We start from the raw sequence: 20,235 nt of genomic DNA on the forward strand, positions 1-20,235 counted from the left end.
GACACACGTATGGGAGACACAAATCGTCCATCATGATAAACAACAAGTTTAAAGTGTTTACAGGTGATTTTAAAGCCGATCCCAAATTCACATTGAGGCGCCGCTGTTCTGCTCCACGTGACCCGGAGTTGAACTTTTTTAACGGAGAAGAGACGAAGTGTGCGATGGACGGCTGTGCACCTTGGGGAAATCAGCGAAAATATTTCAGCATCGCTCTCATCAACCTGGTAAAGCGCATGCGCCGTGGCCGCCATGCCTGTGACCTCTTTTGTCTTTAGAATCCAAATTCTCTCGGTTCTTGACTCGCATTCAGCGGAAACACTCGCCGTGCGAATCGAGTGGAAAATGCGAGGAATGGTGCAGCCCCAGACATTTTCGGAGAGTGGTTTGTAAGCGCTTGTGTGTTTTTTTTTCAGATATAAATTTACATTATTTAATTATTCCATAAATGATGATGATTATAACCCTGATCTTGACGAAGAATAAAACAACTGTTTGATATTTGAGGAGGTTTCACAGGGTAAGTCTCCTGTGCCAGACTTTCATTCTGCGATGATCAAAAGTTCAACTTTCTTTGATATTCCTCGCTTGAAAGGGATACTCGGGTGTTGACAAAATGCTCATGATGTTTATGTAGCTATCATCAACCATCGTGAAACCTGAATCCATGACATCTCCGTAGTAATGAGAAACTAGATGAGGGACTGGCAGTCTGAGAACGAGAGAGAGAGAAAGTATGTGACATACAGATAGTTTGCCAGTTTAAAAGTTATAACAAGATGCTGCGATGGTGTCAAATTTGATCCTCTTTTCGATTCCTCGAACTGTCAAAGAATTTCGAAGGGTTTTCCGTGAGTGTAAAAGCTAATAAAACTTCAATTTTAAGTTTCACGCACGACAGTCGTGGTGTGAATTTGAGTGGCCTGGCCATCTTGGTTATTGTATTCTGTATTGTTTACTGTGTTCTTGTCAAATCTTTGTCACAATGGACATTGGCATTTATTTCCAGTTTCACCACGTTTCCAGTTGTTACCTAAGAAGTGTAAGAATGACATTTTAAGATATATTTAGCTTTCCAAAGCTTATAATCTTCTTTAAATTTATATTTTTGTATTTGTCTCTCTCTTTCACTTTCCCTGTCCACTTTGTAAAACTGGTGAGAACTCTCGCAAGTGCAAGTATTTTTACACCAGCATGGGCCGTAAATATGACAGAGCCCCAAATCTTGACAGGCTTTCTTCGGATTCCACGAAAAGCAGTAGAATTTCGCATTGAAAGATTCATGCTTCCTTCTGAACTTGGCGGTCCCCAAGGGAACCTGAGGCCAATTTCTAGGTGTAGCCCAGGGAACCAAAAGGGAAATGGGTCAGACCTCGAGCTCTATGGTGCTGTATTTAATACTAAGCTGCATACACGAAGAACAAAGATAGTGAATCCAAAAACAAAAGACTTTGTCAACAAATGTACATTGGCCTTTGATTGGTTATTACTTTTTTATTGAGCCTCACAGATATGGAGCGCATGCAAACTTAGACATGACAAAATAGTTTCTTTGATTTTGATTAGAGGACCCTTTTTTTCACTGTCTTTGCCAATAATCGATGGAGTGGATAGTGGAACTCATTAGCAATCTTGCAGCCAAGTTCTCTATCATGTAGACTGACGCTTGTTTTGAAGCCAGCCTCTCCATTGTTGTCCTCTAATGCATTGATGACAGTTTGTGTAGCAGACGAAACCATCTGTAGGAGCAGACGACACTTTTCCGTTTTTTTACTTTATAGAATCTTGACATAACTGAATCGAACAACGTCTAGTGAGGTTTCCGTTGGAGACTAGATGATCCTCAGTGCTACCCGACAACCCCCCCTAGTAAACACTAACAATCATAAGGAGGGGTTTGTGATCCTCGTGGAAGGAAGGGTTTCGTGACCACGTGACCATGAATAGTTAACGAAATTAAGGTGACAACCGTCGTTGAAAATTTAGAGGATGGTTTCCGGATGTATGATTTTCCTTTAAGACCTCAGCTTTTTGAAAAAGAGTTAAAGTTCTTCATGATGGTTTAGTGGAAACATGTTAATGAAATACTATTTTGGACATAAATAATTATAAGTTCGTTACTTTTACATATACCGAGATTTATTTTACACTGAACTCTACGAGAAAGTTTCTGGACTTTGAAAACAAATTGTTATAAAAAAATCACTATGTCGGAATTCGTTATAACGATATTCTACCTGACGGAAGCACTTTTTCTTTCTTTCTTTTGAAACTTAAATTTACATGGTCAGGCTGACATGCACTCATCTTAGGTTTAAAAAAATGATAGAAATGTTGTCAGCAAATGTTTCCTTAAAATGCTTGACGAAAACAACGGAAAGGTATATCTAGTAGGATATCTGCAAGACTGATTCCGGCTCGTCTGTGACGGGCAAAGGGAGCTTTCAGCATATTCTCCAGTGCCTGCTGTCCTGTTACATTCACTTTTTTGTCACTCTGGGAAGGCTTCTGTAATTTACAAAGACAGTCATGGTGGGGCGGGACATTACGAGTGCTTTGTCCAACGTCTTTGCTCGCTGGCATAGAAAGTCTATTGATTCGTCTTTCGTTGGGTGCCTGGCCAGCTTTCACAGCACCACTATATTTCAGTGCAACTCATCTATCATGCGCCTTCCAAAAAAAAAAAAAAAAAAAAATCTCGAAAAAGTCAAAGTTGAGATTGCCAGATTCCGACTTGAAGGATAATTATGTAGAAGCAAACGAGGTTAGGTAGTGCACCCCTTGAGGACTGCAACAGACGCACAGGTGTCTAGTTTGTCGGAGAGACTGATGTTAAAGATTATTATTTACTTGAAAATGAAATAAAATATGAAGAATGATTGATTCATTCGTTTGTTTTTTTGTTTTGTATCTTTTCTTACTTTTTTGTTCATTCATTTGTTTCCTTTTCCTTTCTTTCTTTTTTTCATTCTTTTCCCTAGCAGAAAATTGATAAAAATGCATGGGGCCCTTGGTGAAGAACATGTGTCCCAAATACTTTCTGTGGGACCCACATGTATGCAGCATTCTGTCCTGCTAGGGTTGTTCCTTCGTTTGTCGCTTGGTCGGTAGGTCGGGCGGTAATCCATCCAGCCAACCAGTCTAGGAGAATGAAAAAAAAAATTAATGATGCCAGGAAAAAGATGGGGAAACAACCAAATATTGAGACAAAAGTAACAGAAATAACTTTAAAGAGAATACCTAATTAATCAATCATCACAATAGGTAAAGAAACAAACATCAAAACGACGGAAGTAAAAACAGAGAGTATGACAAACATGAAAACCAAACATGTAACCATTCAGTAGTTGTAGTGATGACATCCATCTGCAGGATTCAGATCATGCTTGTCCTACAAGCCACCCAGACCACTTTGAAATCCCGGACTGAAAGAAACCAATACCTCAGCGCCTGCCATTGATCGAAGTATAGTTCTTCTGGTCATGAAGAAGTTGGTCATGGTGATGCACAGGGCTTAGAGAGTCAGGACTGGAGACATTCATCGGAATAAAATATTGTCCTCAAAGTAAAGGAGAAGTCCAGAAGCCAATGGCAGAATCTGCCGATGTAATCAGAGACGTTAAAGATTATAAATAAAATAGTCCTGACGAGTTTGATAGGCGCTTAAAACCTGTATAACAGTAGAAACTGGAAGAAACGGATTGGCAAAGCAGACGACCTTATGGTCAGACAAAGAAAGAACTGATATGGTAAATGTCAATGAACGGACGTTGGATGGCACATGACAGAGAAGACAGCAGACATCGGTAACATAATCAGACCTCCCATGTCCTCAGGACATCCTCTTACTAACATTCCCTGAATTGGTTCAATCAGAATACAGTGAACACAGATGCATTTCTGACTGGGTAGGGTTAGGTGGGAGGGAATGAAACCTATAACCGACCTTAATTCTGTTAAGGTGGAGTAGTTCAGAATTAATTGGGTGCCGGCGCAGAAGGAAACACCTTTGCATCAGCATCAAGGCTAAATTTCTTTTTGAAAAAAAATATTGAAGGAAGAGATTCCAACATGTTAGGAAGCCAAAAATGTCGGGCGGAAGGCGATTGATTGATGAGCCGGAAGGTGGAGGAAAACAGGAGAGGTCGATGTGTGCATACAGGAAAGTGCCGTCAGATTACATGTTGGAGGCAGTCCTCACAATCCGCTCTTTACAACAGACGCGGGAGGGCATGAAAGGCGAGAGAGAATAAACATTTTTGTGCTGCTTAGCTTGTTGACAAAACCACGCTTCTAACGGATGTCTTCGACCGCTTTGTGACTGGTCGCAAAATATGCTGATAATATGCAGCTTGAATGGTTTCATGTTTTTTTCTGCTGTTAAGATATCTGTACAGTCAACCTTGAGTAATGTCTTTGATGGAACCAGATGTAAAATTAGCGATGTGTGTGCATTAGTTGCTAATTATTGTCGAGGTCTCTGTAAACTTTGTAGACAGAGTAGACGTTAATTACCGATGGCTGAGCTGTTGGGAGGTTGTTGGCGAACGCAGAGGACATTATTTGAAAACAAGTTAGGAATATGTCAACAGAAGAGAACATCAGAACATTATGAACTGTACAGCCTTTGTTGTCCGTGGACAATGACCTATCAGAGTGGGCCGGGACGTGCAAACACCACATCCAGAATGTAATTAGCCAAGAAATGTTATGACAGTTGCAGCCGGAGATGTGGAAGCTGTTGTGGAGCAGCAAACAGAGGCAAACGACTTAAAAGCGATGACAGTTCTTGATCAACTTTGAAGAGTACAGTGAGAACATCAATTAGAAATTCCACACCATGTTGTTATGTCTATATTTCCGCATCTTTTGTACACTCACTTGTGTGGAAATAAAAGAAGTAGAAAATTTAAGAAAGCATTAGACATCAGGTGTCACCACCATCAGCACGCATTACACAGCATCATGGACTCCCTTTTGAAAAAAAAAAAAAATCAAAAAAAAATCTGAGTTGATGAGCTAGCAGTTGCTAGTACACCTTCCTGACAGAGTTAGTAAACAGGTCTTTCGCTCTGTCTTTCTTACTCGTTTACAAATTACAAATACAATCCAAACACCACCTGTCGGACTTGTTCCCATGTTCCATTACATCATGACAAATAAACTTGGGGCCCGCTAGTGCAGACAGAACAAAAGTGAGCATCATGCTTCAGTGGGAGCTGCTGGCAATAAGGACCTCACACCAGACCCTCCGACTCGTCCGTGTAAACCTTTTGTTGACTAAACAGCGCGAGATGCAGCAGATGTTACAGAGTAAACAATCGTAACTACTACAAAGCTTTGGTGAACACGAGTGCGAACCTGCCAACAGTAATCTTTGTCATGACAAGTGAAATTTATAAAATTAAAATTAAAATCTCTGAGTTATATTTTCCGGCAACATTTTGTCTTTCACTTATATATTGTATACTGTAATCTACCACCACCACCACCACCGAGTCTTGAACAACCTTCTTACAGAATGAGACATAATCAACTATCAAAGCTGAGAAAAGTCAAAATCTATGTTGATGCTTTTAACGTCATCAACGTGACGTCAAGGTAGCGGCTAAGTGTTGGTGTTTCCATGTGACGTATAACAGACGTCAAGCCAGTGATCGTGCAGCGATGTATTGGTGCTTAAATGTGACGTGTATCAGAAATAAAGCTAGCCACTGAGTGTTAGTGTTTTTATGTGACGTACATCAGATGTCAAGAGAACTATTGTGCAGCTAAATATAAATGTTTTCATGTGACGTATGTCAGAAGTCCAACCAGTGATCGTGCAGCTAAGTGTTAGTGTTTTCATGTGACGTGTATCAGACGTCAAGCTAGCGATTAAGTGTTAGTTTTTTTCATGTGACGTATATCAGACGTCAAAAAAGCGATCGCGCAGCTAACCGTTGGTGTTTTCACGTGACGTATACCAGACGTCAAACTAGCGACTAAGTGTTAGTGTTTTCACTTGACGTATACCACAGGTCACGACTCTACGACTGCTCGATGTAGTCTCACTCGTCTCAGTGCAGGTGGCGCCACTCTACGGTTTGATCGCCTTATTTATAGATCTCATCTAGAAGAGATCGATGGCTCGGCCCGGTCTAAATCCTGGCGCTGGCGCTCAAATTGGCCATGTTTTTGGGAAACACAAACACAGACCGCGTGGACGCTAATTTATTTTAGCAATTTTACCCGCGAACCCCACGTGATGGATGGAAACAGGACATTTGCAGCTACCTCCTGGGTTGGTCGGGATCCTGTGTCGCATAGTTCATCCTACCTTGCTCAAGGTGTTAATTATCTTCACTCACAAAACAATGAAAGTGATTTCTGTGTAGTATTTTTTTTTAAATTTAAGATTCTTAATTATTAACCATGTAACTAAAAGTTGAGTGTTTAAACAAAAGTAATGGGATTTTTTCAGTCAACATAGCTATCTGCAAATACGAAAATGCGACCTTTGAAAAGAGTGGCCTTTAAAGTCTTTTTTTAATTCCTTAATATAAGATAGAAATTTACAGATTACACTAAAAGCACGCACCTGAGGCATTATGGGATGGCGGCGGCAACTTACCCGATACATAAAGGTCATCTTTTAGTGGTTAGCTTTGGTTGGAAAGTGTGTTGCTTGCTATGCTCGTGCAAACCTCCACATGCTCTGCATTCACAGCTTGCGGAGGAAGCAGGAATGTCCTGGCTGGCACTTTGTCTACGTCGCTGCTTCCACTCCCAGAGTACATCTCCAAATTAAACTGGCGCTTCTACAGCATACCTACCGGTCCTCCCTCTTCGCTGCACTGCAGATTAAAAGCAGTGCCACAGACTCCTAGGGAAGTGCTTTCCGCATACATACACTCAGTCTTTTGGAAATCCGTTCATGACAAGCCTGCCAGATTGCCTTTAGAGACAAGTCAGAGTTGATCTTTGCAAAGCCTGCATCTCCATACTGGAAGACATATTACTGTGTTGACTGCAACAAGAACGCCCCCCACAAAAAAAAACAAAAAAAAAAAAAACACTAAAAATACACACAAAAAAACAACCCAACAACAAAAAACAAACAAACAAAAAACCCATCAACAAACAAAAACCAATTAAAAGAACAACAAAACAACCCTGTCCATTACTATTTTGACACAAAGCAGTTATAGTCATGCTCGGCTATTTTTACGAACCTCTCTGAAGAGAGCTCTGAAGACATCTCCATATCCAAATCCTGGTTAAGATGGAGGCAAGACGACGGCCTGAATCTTTGCCTCTGTTTGACAGTTTCTTATCCTGCTCCAGCAATCATTTCGTAAAGATCATGAACAGCTTGAAAGCAGACCAGACCTCATTGACCGTGTGGTAATACAGAGCAGCTGGGTTGTTACCTGAAGGATACCGCGGTGCTTAGTTGCCTGCCACACCTGATGACCAGTAATGCAATGTCATGTCATGGAAATACTTGTCACTGCCTTGTAGATAGTATGACAGCAGTCAAGTTGGAATATAAGGAGATATTTGGAGTTACATACCATTGACCTCCCTCTGACAACCTTAACAACATCCTTTGACTTATTTTTAACTGGCTTTGACCTCTTTCTTTTGACCTTTCTTGGTTGAGTACCTTTGACCTCTCTTTGGCTGTCCTTAAGCTCCCTCTAATTTATTTAAATCTTCATTCCGACAGGTGGATATCAATGTCGGCTGATGTACGGGAGACTCCAATGTACTCCCTGGGATCGATGCAGTTGTAAGACACCGGCCGGGTATGTGATCCTCCCGTTAACCTCCAGTTCAACTGAAACCAGAACCCCCGAGGATGAACAAAACATCGAAGAAAACCTGACCAGATCAGATGGGTCTCTATATCTCATGTGTTTTGTTTAATTTTCTATGTTATTGTATTCAACGCTCTTCCCCACTATCGGTGACAAAAAAACTTTATATATATAAGCAAAATACTGACATTGTCTTTCTCTCTCACACACTCAAACGACTGGAAAAGAGAGACTAAAAAAATTCGAAGTACCGGGAGAAAACAATCCATTGATAGGAATAGAAACAGGTCTCACACTCACTCACTCACTTGCACGCACGCACGCACGCACGCACGCACGCACGCACGTACGTAAACACTCTAAGAAAGAAAGGAAAAAAATGTTTGAATGAATGAAAGAAAGAAACAGAAAAAAACCCGAAGAAACAAAAAAGAAAGTCAAATTTATGTCGGAGCCCAGATCGGACAACCGATTCTCACTGTCATGATGATAGGCGCTCTAGCCACGGCGAGCCACTTTCAAAAGTATTCATTGGAAGTGAGGTGGCTGTAAATTGCAGCAATCTAATTCGATCTGTCAAGCACTGTGGTTAATCACTGCGACCGCCATTAAACTGTCTCACAAAATTTCTTCGGCATCGTCCTAGACTGATACCAATTAAGGATATGACATGCTTTTCTTCCTCATCCACGAGGAGAGGTCCTCGTCATCTCGTCAAGCCACGATCACGTGCAATGTCCCATCCAATGGTGTAACCAATTAAGATTACGCCATCTTGTTTTCTTTCCCATTTGCAAGTCGATGTTCTTTTGCCACATTTTCCACTGACCAGAATGTCCAAATATTTGGGGACAACATACGACATGGCAATGGAAATGTCTTGTTTACTCTGTAGGATGCAGTCTTGGAGTAGTTTGGCATCTCGGTTTTCTGGATCTTTCTCTCAAAGGCGGACCCTGATGAGGCATTCTAAAAACTTTCTTTGGCGAAGGAACATCTTTGTGTTTTTTAGCTACTGCTGAACTGTCTCTTTAAATATTAAAGGTGGTCTTCAAACAAAAAAAAAAATGTCTTGGCAATAACAAGCTATTCTACTTTCTAGCCGTCGAGGTTTCATGCTTTGTTTGTGCTGTTCTCTTTATTAATAAATCCCTCTGGACAGGGCTTGTCATGGGACTTCACTTAGTTACTACTACTACAACTGCTGCGATTTATTCTGTTTTATTCTAAAACTTGTTTGTGTCCAGTTTCACAAAAGGTTTGTAGGCTGGTCACATGGTTGTTGGGGATATAAGTGATATTGGGGCCTGGAATCTGGAAGACAAAGCCAAACTTTCTCTCATGATTCGAGTTTCAATGTAAAATCTCACTCACCTTATTTTTGTTTATTTTTCAAACTTTAATTTATGCAGAGATTGGATTACAGCAGGGTTACAGACAATCGCTTTAAGGGCTAACGTGGTTTGCCACTCTTGACTCGGTCAGGAGAAAGATCAATTTGTTGTTCCCACAGCAATTAGCTTGCACTGTTTAATGCATGAAGTCAGAGCTTGCTTATCACGACCACGTGAGGCAAGTACACAAATAAGTTTGTTTCCATTACCGCTGCACGCACGAGCTGGATAGTGAAAAAGTTGATGCCAGCCTCCTGTGGATGACCAGGGGCCACTTGCACAACACATTTCTAATTTTAAACACTCTTAGGCCTTAAATCTGTTTGGATAAAAAGTTTTATAGAAACACAGATGCACACAGTACAATTTTAAAACTTTTGTTACAAAGCTAAATGTGTTTTAAAAAAGTTTGAAACAGACTTTCGTTCCCACCAGTACATTTCTTTTTTTGTCCTTATTCAAACTCTTTTAAAAGACAAGGGAACAATTTTAAACAAAAGTTTCTATATTTGCTTATTTATTACAGTTTAGTCTTAGAAACACTTCAAGCAACTAGCCCCAGACATGATAGACGATACCAGTAAATACTTCTCTCTTTTTTCAATAGAAAACAGTTTGTGAAAACACAAATTACAATAATTTATGTAATTCTACGCTTTGATACTGTGGAAAAAATATTTTGTTAATGCTGTTTATTGGTGCATAGAAAAGAGTTTTACTGCTTAGGTCCTCTTTGGTATTTATCAGTCTTTTTTTTTTAAAATAAAACAAGCATGGGTTTCTTTTCTTTGCTGGCTTGAGTAGCACCCCCCTGGCTTTGATTCCAGGGGCGAAAGCAATGTCTGAATTGAATAAGAGCGGTTGACATTGCACTTGGCGTTGCGTGTGAGTGAATGTTGATGGCGAACGACACAGTGTCATGCTATTCTGAGAAACAAGAATTTGCGATCAGCAAAGTTCTGACACCCGGACAGCAAGACGGATCTTCTTGCATCAGAAGATGACGACCCCATGTGTACAGCGACCTCTGGCCTCTGACATGATCCACGGGTTATTCCCAGAGCCTCTTATGAGCTAAGCTTCCAAATGCATTTGTCATTTCTGTAGCTGTGGTGGAGAACAGGAAGGTTGCTTACAGAATTTGCTCGTCCTGCAAATGCTGGCTCCCTAACCTTGTATTTACAGTCGCTCTCCTTCCTCTTCATCCCTCATGTGGGTTGGCCGTGGAGGTCGGTTCCAACAGAGTATTGATCAGCAGAGAAAGACCGTTAGTTGTCCCCTTGTGATAACAGTGTGAATAACCAGCGAACATCCAGCCGACGAGAGGTACTCGTAGTCAAGGGTTGTTATTTCACCACGACTTTCTCACTTGTGCAGCCACGCAAAGCCTCCTGCTCGTCCTCTAAATGGTGCAGGAGTGGGCAAAGAGATTCGTGTAGCAACATCAGTCGAGTGAATGGAGCTCACGCCCAAGGACCTGAACGTTTTCCGGTGTTTCGATCTCAGGATGATTTAAAGCCCGAGAGCCGGTGGAGGGCTCGATGGATGCATGTGTGACGTTGTTGGGTGGATGTTGCACGAGTAACTGTGAAAACATTTTGTGTTTGTGCATGTGAATTGATGAGTAGAAAAGAAACATTTTGATATCATTGCAAGTATGGCACAAGAGTCATTACGATTTATTTCGACCCTTAAATTCAGGGACCAGAATGGTTTTTTCTTTTAGTGGGAAAATGTCGATGAAAATTTCATAAGTGAAGAAAAAAAATGCAAGGATTCAAATAGGTTTGTGCGGAGGAAGACACACACACGCACATCATCCCCATCACTATCACCATCACCACCACCATCATCATCATTATCATAGGTGGCAGACCCATCAGACGCTGTGGTGTCTGACAGGACGAGAACGATAATTTGAGAGGATATTATCTTACTCTCCCAGATAAAAAAAATTTCACAGTTTGTGTTCGCAAGCGACCAGCTTGCAGACCGCCAGAGTGTAAATGCCACACAAAGCAAGGGTCAAATTATGCCGGAAACCGTGACAATGATCGATGCGCAGTGAGAAAAGCGGTTGGCGCTCATGTGTAGACAGCGGGCAAGCAGCCGTCACGTGACATCTTTCACGAGATGAAGGCAAGCCAACTGGTGGGAAACACTTAGGAAAAGTAAACGCAAGATATACAACTAAATACAAATATAAGCCTTAATGCTCCTCCTCCTCCTCCTCCTCCTCATCATCATCATCATCATCATCATCATCATCATCATCTTCAGAATGTTTATTTCTATTTTCGAGCTGTGTATTGAAATTATGAAATGTTGAGGTCTATGTTGGGTTGCCTCCACTCCATGAGTGTCAAACATCGATGGAAGGAGACCCTCCGCCATGTTAAGATGCTTGAACGCAGGTGTTGGGTCAGATCACGTGACACAGAGGAATGGGAGCTGAGCAAATTGAAGTGGTTCACAGATCTGTGTTTGTTAATTAACTGCCTTTAATTGGTGGAAGGGATTTTTATGATTTTCGTATCACATACAAAAAGTCAGACAGGTAAGCTGATGGCGTGCCTCTCAGCTTCCACTCACACACCTGTTCCTTGTACCTGACAGAAATCAATGTTTCTGCCTTTTAAAGCGTGCGTACATATTTGTTTGTTTGTATGTGTGTGTGTAAAGCAGTGTACATATCTAGTGTATATATCTAGTATCTAGTGTGCGTGCTTGTGAAAATGAGAAAAAGAATATTAATCTGTGTGTTGACACTTGAACAGCTTCCACATACTAATCATGGCTAATGCACGTTTCATGACTGAACCAACATCGGTGTTTACTTGAGTATACTTGATAATAAATTTGTTGAAATCTCATCGACATCTACACATCCAACATTTGACACTACCGACCTCCTTCCCCTACCCGTCACAAATGTCGGGCGAATGGCGAGGGTGGCGGCATACAGAGGGTGTGCGAACATGACGAGGGTTCAGGTTGAGGGAAATATTTTCTGTGGGGAGAGGCTGGATGGCGAGATAACTAAGCTGAGGCTCTATTCACAAAGATCGGCGACTGCACGGAAGAAGGAAACTCGAATGTTTATTCACACTTTGCACGGGATGAATCTATAAATACGAATGAACAAGAGGAAACATGGAAAACGTTATTTTGGAAAAAAAAAAATACAGGTACATAATTATATGTAAAATTTGATGGAACTTAGGAGACCGTGATTTCACCCCAGGGGACACCAAACAACCGAGCTTGTTCACACTGTCCACATATGTAATCCACCAGCAAACGACTTGACAACATGACACAAACAGTGAATCCTCGAGAGACAGCAACCCTGGCTATAAATTTCTTAATATTACTCCATTTTTTTTTAAAATATCAAAAGCAGATCCATTTTCATCTGGTTGTGTCCAACACTCTTCCCCTTTTAACACTCCAAATCGTGTGTCATAAACATTTTTGTTTGCCTTTCTCCAGGACACCAGCGACCTCTGGTAGTGACCAGCTAATATAAACACCGCTGAATGAGTTCCGGGTGGATTTAACCTCGCGGTGTGTGCTGGACCTCAAGCATTTCATCAGTTTAGGAGTTAATCGTCAGAGCACCGCACGTTTGTTTGTTCTTTGCTTCCTCTGTAGTAACCATGGAGACCTCGAACATTTGATTGAAAGACCCCCGTACCCCGAACCTCCCCCAGCTCCCTGACCACCTAGCATTTGAGGAATGAATAAACAAGGCGGAAGGATAAGATAAGCTCCACCTTTCACATGCCGTTGCCTTAGACACGTTGAACCACTTACGAGCTCTAGTATCGTTTAATCGTCAGCCGTAATATTTGTGTATAGAAAAGTAGATAAAATTTGAAACATTTCATCATTCAGAGAAATATGCATCCTTAGAAAGACAGTGGTAATGAAATTAAAATAAAAAAAAAATGAAGGAAGGTATAGCGAGGACAGCGTGGATGAGATTTAAGAAAGAGGAAAGCGTGTGTGAACATTTACATAGTATTAGCGAATTTGTCATATAAATTAGGGACAAACTAGCCTGCGAGCTGTTTGCACACCGAGTGTTACGAGAGCAAGTCAGGCGTGGCCTGCTCTCAGTTGTGCACACACCGGCAGCGCCAAAGTTAATTAACACTTTCAATTATCCCGGAGCCGAGTGACGAGCTCTAAGCTTCCATTGATTTCTCTTTGGCAGGATGCATGCGGTTAAAATCGTCGCCATTGCTCGTAGACGCTTGGCGAGGTGGAGGTGAGGAAGAGATTTTTATCAGCAAGCCCGAAACTCGATTAGAGTCTGCGAGGGTGTTTCTGGCCGCTCGTTCTAATCGCAGGGCGGATCACGTGACATGACAGCCGCCCTGAGGGTTGAAATGTGGGTCACACCGGACCTCAAACATGGCTCCAAACTTCTGCACGAGGCAGGTGACATTTGGGGAGAGATAAACGGTGGGAGTAATAGGCTTTCTCTCTCCTCTTGTTCTCATCGAGGGTTGAAACTGCGCACCCAACGACTATGGTGGTGCGGGTCAAAGGTCGTGTTTATCACAGGCCGTGTCGGTGGCTGCTACAATTGTTACGGAAGGCAATTGAGATTTTTTTGGTAACAGGCCTCATGTTTTTGAAACATGTCATTCTTTTGTAACAACCTTGCTTTTTGGTTAACAACCTTGTATGTTGATTTGAGTAACAACCTTGCATGTTTTTTTAAAAAATATTTTTAATACATGAACATCTGTCTAGGAATGAGTTTAAAATAGTAATCTTCTTACTAAGCTCACATAAGTTAAATTCAGTTTCAAAATTGCAAAGTTAATGCATCTGTTTCTTACAGTGTATATCTCTAGGGACAGAAGAAGAGAGCACAGACAACAGAGAAATAGTTAAACTGAGAAGAGCTGGTGAGCCAATGCTTATTTCCAAATTCTCCACCATTTCAGACAGAAAGAAATGGAAAACCAAGAAACGTAGAAGAAAAGGGAATAAAAAGCAAGAGTTTACCGATATAGGTCTGGCCTACAGGGGGCTGTTTGGCCGAGGGCTGTGAGACAGGGGCGTAGATTCATATCGAGGCAGCATCATGTCTGACGACCAGGTCCTGCCTAAGAAATGAAGAAGGCGCCATTATGCTTCCCTAATTTGCAAGCTGCTAAGACAGCTCATTAAACATTGTTTCCGGATACTGCCTTTGGTTTTAAAAAATCAACCAGCGTAAAATACATCTGTTCCTAGGCCTTTGTAACAAGTAAAAGAAAAAATACAGAAAGTACTCCGCAGTTCATCTTTAAAGATATTTCGATGATAAAATGTAACATAAAGAAAACAAATCTTTTAAATGCTTACGATCGTTTTAAATATTAAAACAAAACAAACAAGCAAAAAAAGCAAAAAAAAAAAAAAAACACAAACAAAAACAAACAAACAAACAAAAAAAAACAAAACAAAAGCAAAACAAAAAATAATAAAAAAGCAAAACAATACAAACAAAACAAACAAAAGACCCAACAAATAACCAAACACTAAAACGTATTTTTTTTTCTTAAATCTTTGGCTGGCGGCTGTGTTATAGGTAGGAAGAATTTTAAGATTTTGCAAACAGAATTTGAGATTTCCCGAAATTATCTGTGGGTCTGTAAAAGTGTTTTAAGTTGCCCGCCTTCATCTTTAACAGGAAGCGGGTAGCCAAGTGGTCAGGGCACCAACGCATGAGGCTGGAGACTCGCACACTACCCGGTTCGATACCTGTAGGGCGCAGCACACTTTTTCCCGTTGAAGAATACTGATTAAAAAAAATTATTGAGAAAAGCAGAAATAGAGAGATAGAGGGAAGATGGGTGCCGTCTCTCCGATGAAAGTGCCCCGAGAAAAGTACGGTCTCTAACACCTCACAAAGACTATAGGAATTTTGCTTTTGTTCTTATGTTTTTGTATCCTAGAATCTAAACTGCACACAAAAACCACTAACAACATTCGGGCTCGCATTTTATCGAAGTGTAAAACTGAAATCGCTTCACCCCTCTCTCCTAATCATCATTCATGTCATTACCGACGATAGAATCGTAGACATGAAGATATGCACTATGTTCACTCAAGCTTTGTGTTATGGCCGAACTCAACACTGAGCGATATTTCCCATGTGAACATTCAGCTTTTACCGGAGAGCAGGTCTCTGTTTGCACTCAGTGAAACATGGAGGTCAGCTTTTAGGCTGTCGTCAGCGCATTGCACACATTGTTTACGATTCATGAGTCAGCCGAGATCCCCATCACCACGTGGCATCAATGCTCGTAGCATCACATGACCCCTCTGTGATTGCTCGTGTTCTTAATAACGAAGTTGACGATGCTGTGAGAGGCACTTAAGGAGCTCTGGGAGTTGGACCTTTGAGCCACTTACCAACTGTTGTCTCCACACCGAGATTTTCGGGGAGCACACACATCATGGATCATCAGAATTCAACATTACCTTTGCAAATGTAAGCCCTCGTTTTTCTTTTATAAGCAATTCATTCAGTAAAAAAAAAAAATACAAATCTTGAAAAAAGTCGTTGATGAAGGGACTTTCCTTGATTAGATTGTCGGATGAAGAGGTACAAAATTATAAGAGTTGTATTATGTCATCGCAGTAGGTAATAAACAAGTTGATGGCAATGAGCAAATCATCGCGAACGATGTACAAACAATATTTTCCAGCCCTGACTGCCTCACCTTTACTCAATGGTCGACTTTAAGCTGGAGCATCACAAAGAAATATTTTCTTTTAAAAGATTGAAAAGATGTCTTCCAGGAATTTCTCCATTATACCAAACCAGTAAAGGGTGTCCATAGCAACCATGAACACTTTCTACTGGGCAAACTGTGCATCGTTCACTGTTTATAAGGACAAATTAGGGTTCTTCTTTTAAACTTCTGCTATTTCTAATTTCCCTAAACGCCTGCAAAGCATTGATGACAAAAACCGTGCATTAGCCGTTATTGTCTAGAGTGCACAGTCCCGTACTAACTGCCATCGCTTGATCAGTTAACGGGGGTTAAAAACTGCGCACAGACATTTTCTGGAACAGAAGTATATCAACACAGACCAAAACTATTCTCAAAAACCTTTGTTATTGTGGCCATTGCTGATACTGAAATAAAGTTCCAAAATAAAAAAATTCGGTAAAGTGCACTTCAAGACATATTGTCTGGAGAAGGTGAGAAACAGACCCGGCAACAAAATCCCAGAGAAGGGATCAGGCAGTTGGATGACAGGTCCAGCCACCATCCACAGTACAATCCTCATGGGGACACCTTACCCGGTGATGGGTCATCCGACAAAAACATCTGACAAAGTAGTGGAAGGTGGAGTCAGTATAAGTTCATTTCGTGCAAGTGTTTGTCTCGGTAAAAGGTAATGTTACTGTCGTCTTTATTTCTAACTCCGACAAACAAAAAGATATATATATATAATTGTGATTTGCAATGTCATGTATACATTTTGTCACAGACAGAGTAACAAAAGTAATACTCTGACAGAGAGGCTCGCAAATCAACTGAGAAGGTTCCATGTGAAGAGAAACTTTGTTGACTAAGGATTGAAGTGACAGGACAGGAGATGCTAGGACATGTGTCTGCGGTCCTGTAGAACACGGTCAACGCATGCGCAGTCGCTGCCATTGTGATTCTTAACACGAGACCCAGAGCGCCCTCTACAGGCTGAAAATAACACGCAACAGAGAAGATTTACAAGGGTGGAAATAAGGAGAAGAATCTGAACAAAAACATTTTCTGAAGTCTGGCGCCAAATGAATCTGGATTCAAAGACAAGGAAGTTAAGACCCTCTCAAGAAGCTAATGTCAATTGTCACTAACTACTCACATCAGATGAAGCTCGCAGTCACAAGTTCCCTGGGAAAAAAAATTCTGTCTCCTTCCATAACATTTAATATAATAGCACTTGAGTTTATCTACAGTGAGTGTTGTATCTGATCATCAAAGTACAATGAGTTCTATATCTGACTCCTTGGTTATCTAATTTTCCCTCAACCCCTTCGATCTATTCAAGGCCTTTGACAATAATTAAACGTGTGAGAATGAAACTCTCTAGCTGCCACTAGCCTGTGGATGGGTTCAATTGTGTCCTCGTTCTAGACCACACATCTTGGTGTCTTTGTAGGAGTACTCCGGGAAAAGTTCATTGCGAGGTAGACATCATCTGCAAGGGTGATTGCTGCAAATTGCTGTATTTACGTGGCTGGGGGCTGACCGCTTAGCACACAGGCAACCCAGACTCCCTGCTTCATTCCCTCCTGCAATTCTCCAGATGCCGGAGCCGAGCGACTCTGTAACAGTAGGGAATGTCAGGAGAATCTGGTCCTCAAGTCTTTGATTAAAAATTAACCTCTGACCCTGTTTAGCGCTCGCAGGTAATAAGCTCGCTGTGACAAAGAGAGAGAGTTTGTTCAATTACAAAGTTGATTGAAACATAAAGAAGGAAATGCCTCTCTGTCGAGGAAGACATAACGGGACTAATGTTCGGAATTGCGCGTGCAGTATCGGAGGATGCACGCAAAGACTAGAGGCTGAGGTAAGGATTGACTGTCTCGGTCAGTGAGATCTCTTATCTTGGAGATGAGAGGTGGGAGAGGGAGATGAATGAAGCTCGGCAAAGACTCTGCAAGCTTGCAATGCACGAGCGTGGCACGACCTGTCCCTCGATATATCTCTCTGTGTAAGCACGGGCTGCTTCACTGCATGCATGTTTGACTTGGAATGTGGGGAATATTTCTGTATGCGTGCGTTGTGCAAGTGTGTATGGGATGTGTGTGTGTGTGTGAGTGTGTGTGTGTGCACACGACCGTGCATGCGTGAGTGGTGGTGTGGGGCAATGAGCATGGTGCCGAGCACTGGCCAGGTCTGTGACTACCAGCCACCATTTCCTGTGTGTCAGGCGCAGTGTTGCCAGCGCCAGCAGCCCGCTGGCCATTGTGAGGCAGTGCCGCGTATGACGGGGGAGGGGATGGTCTCCCCCCCTCTCTAGCCAGCCAGAGCATGGCGCGGGTTCCCTCAATGATGTATTCAACAGTAATCGCCAGATTAGCACAGAATTCCATTTCGCACGCCTTAGCGCCAAAGAAAGAACCTACGCCCCGGCCACCCATTCGCCTCGCCCTCTGCATCGCTCGACAGGCAACATCAAACGCAGCTGCGCTTTTGTATTCCCCTCCGATGTGGAGGAACCCGCAAAACTGCTGCAAGAGGGCAACCGGTTGTTCTGTAAATTCACAGGTTTGCGCGCGTACACCATCGCTGTGCATGCTCCAATAGTCACGTGACTTTCTTTCGTCTAAATGTTTGGATTTTAATTTTTTTAATGACCTTTCACCCCTCTTCGTTATAGTTTAATCACGAAGGAGGACTGTTGTTGAGAGTTGCTCATAAAACCATCGAGTGTACTTGCGCATCAAGAGTGTCGATGCACTGTTTTCCAGAAGCTATACAACCGCTGCACTACTTCGCCGCGAAAAAGGAACCCTTAATCACATGACATCCGCCAGCAAAGTTCGCGGCAGAGTTGCTGCCCGCTGTCCTCCACCAGCGCCATCGCACCTGTTGCTTCACTCAAGGACACATGTCATCATCGATCAGGTGCAACAGGTGGGACACCAAAAGCCATCGGTGGCGCAATGAAGCGCGCAGATCCCATGCCATCCGATGCGGAAGTTGGAGGGAACACGACATCGTCTGCCACTGAGTGACTGTGTTGTTCCTCCCTGTGTTGTTCCTCCCTGTGTTTCGCAGCTGATTTCCAACGACCGGCAGCTGCAGTCCCGGAGAACACGCCTTGAGAAGAGTCGCCATTGGCGGTCGCAGACACACTAACCACAGGTCTGTTCCCTGACTCGTCATTTGGATTCCGAAGCATCCAGTTAGTGCAGTGCATCCCATAATTCTTGTCAAAAGGAGGGAAAGGCGCGAAAAGCTCCAAACAGCGAGAAGGTTCGATGTTTCCTGCAAACATCAGTCTCTGTTCCAAGACAACTCTCGCCATCGACCACTGTATGTAACTGCGTGTTGCATAAAGCTAGTAGATGCTGAAAACAGTGCGAGGACTGAGCATCTCACACAGGAATAACAGGATATAGGTTATTTCTGTACTAACAATCGTCACATGCGTGGACTAGGATTTGAACGCGTGCTGTTGGTGTTCTGAGAGATTGTGCGCTAATCCACACTAAACACTCTTGTCAGGAAACAGTTTGCTGGACTGGGGGTCGTTACTGGGACAAGACTAGAAACTGCATGTTTGGAAACAGTTCTGAGAAATGAGATTGGACCTGGCCAATGGAGATTACAGAAGCAGCCACGTTCGCTCGTCGAGAAAAAACGAGGACAAGTATTTAGCGAGGGTAAAGTATTCTGTCTTCTGTAGTCGTTACTGAGACTTTCTACTTATATTCTCACCATGGAAACGTGTTGAATATTCTGAGTGAAAAGTATTCTGCAGTGGCAACAGATCACGTGATCAAGTGGTATTATTGTGTTCCTGCCAGTTGGATCCATGTCTCGGATGAAAGTGCAGCAATTACTTTGTGTTCGGTGCTGAAGTCAGGAACTCAGGTAACACAAGGATACTTTAGTGATTCACGGATGCTAAGGTAAGCGATGGATGTGTTTAAAGTTCATAACGAGAGGGACAGAATAAAATAGACAGACAAAGCTCGTCATGGGATAGTTCGATCTGAAAGTAAAATTTATTTTCTTCATTCTTTCCACATTTTTGTATTTTCATGTCCAGCCCCCAGATGAAATTTAAATGTCGTTGCCATATCTGCAAAAGCTTTTAACTCAAATATAGCTTTGTCCTTTACAAACAGAAATTTTTCTGTATGAGCGATTTTAGTATCTTGTTCAGAAAATAAGCCAGGAACATTTCTTGAGATATATTATTGATGTCTTGGAGAGATCTTCCTTGTTGTTAATCAAAGTTGAGGCGACCTAGCTTACAGATGTGAAATGGATACAACATTTTTTTTAAAG

General features: G+C 42.0%; 1 protein-coding gene across 1 annotated transcript in view; it reads left to right on the forward strand.

Annotated features, from left to right (window-relative positions):
- The first annotated feature begins 17,457 nt into the window (after positions 1-17,457).
- The window catches only part of LOC112561272 (glutamate receptor ionotropic, NMDA 2B-like), a 54,273-nt gene continuing 51,495 nt past the window's right edge, over positions 17,458-20,235 (forward strand). The window contains 1 exon segment of the mRNA XM_025233651.1: positions 17,458-19,853. The gene's annotated coding sequence lies outside the window, so the exon portion shown is untranslated.

This window comes from Pomacea canaliculata, linkage group LG1 (genome assembly GCF_003073045.1).
Source record: "Pomacea canaliculata isolate SZHN2017 linkage group LG1, ASM307304v1, whole genome shotgun sequence".
NCBI classification, from domain to species: Eukaryota; Metazoa; Mollusca; class Gastropoda; order Architaenioglossa; family Ampullariidae; genus Pomacea; species Pomacea canaliculata.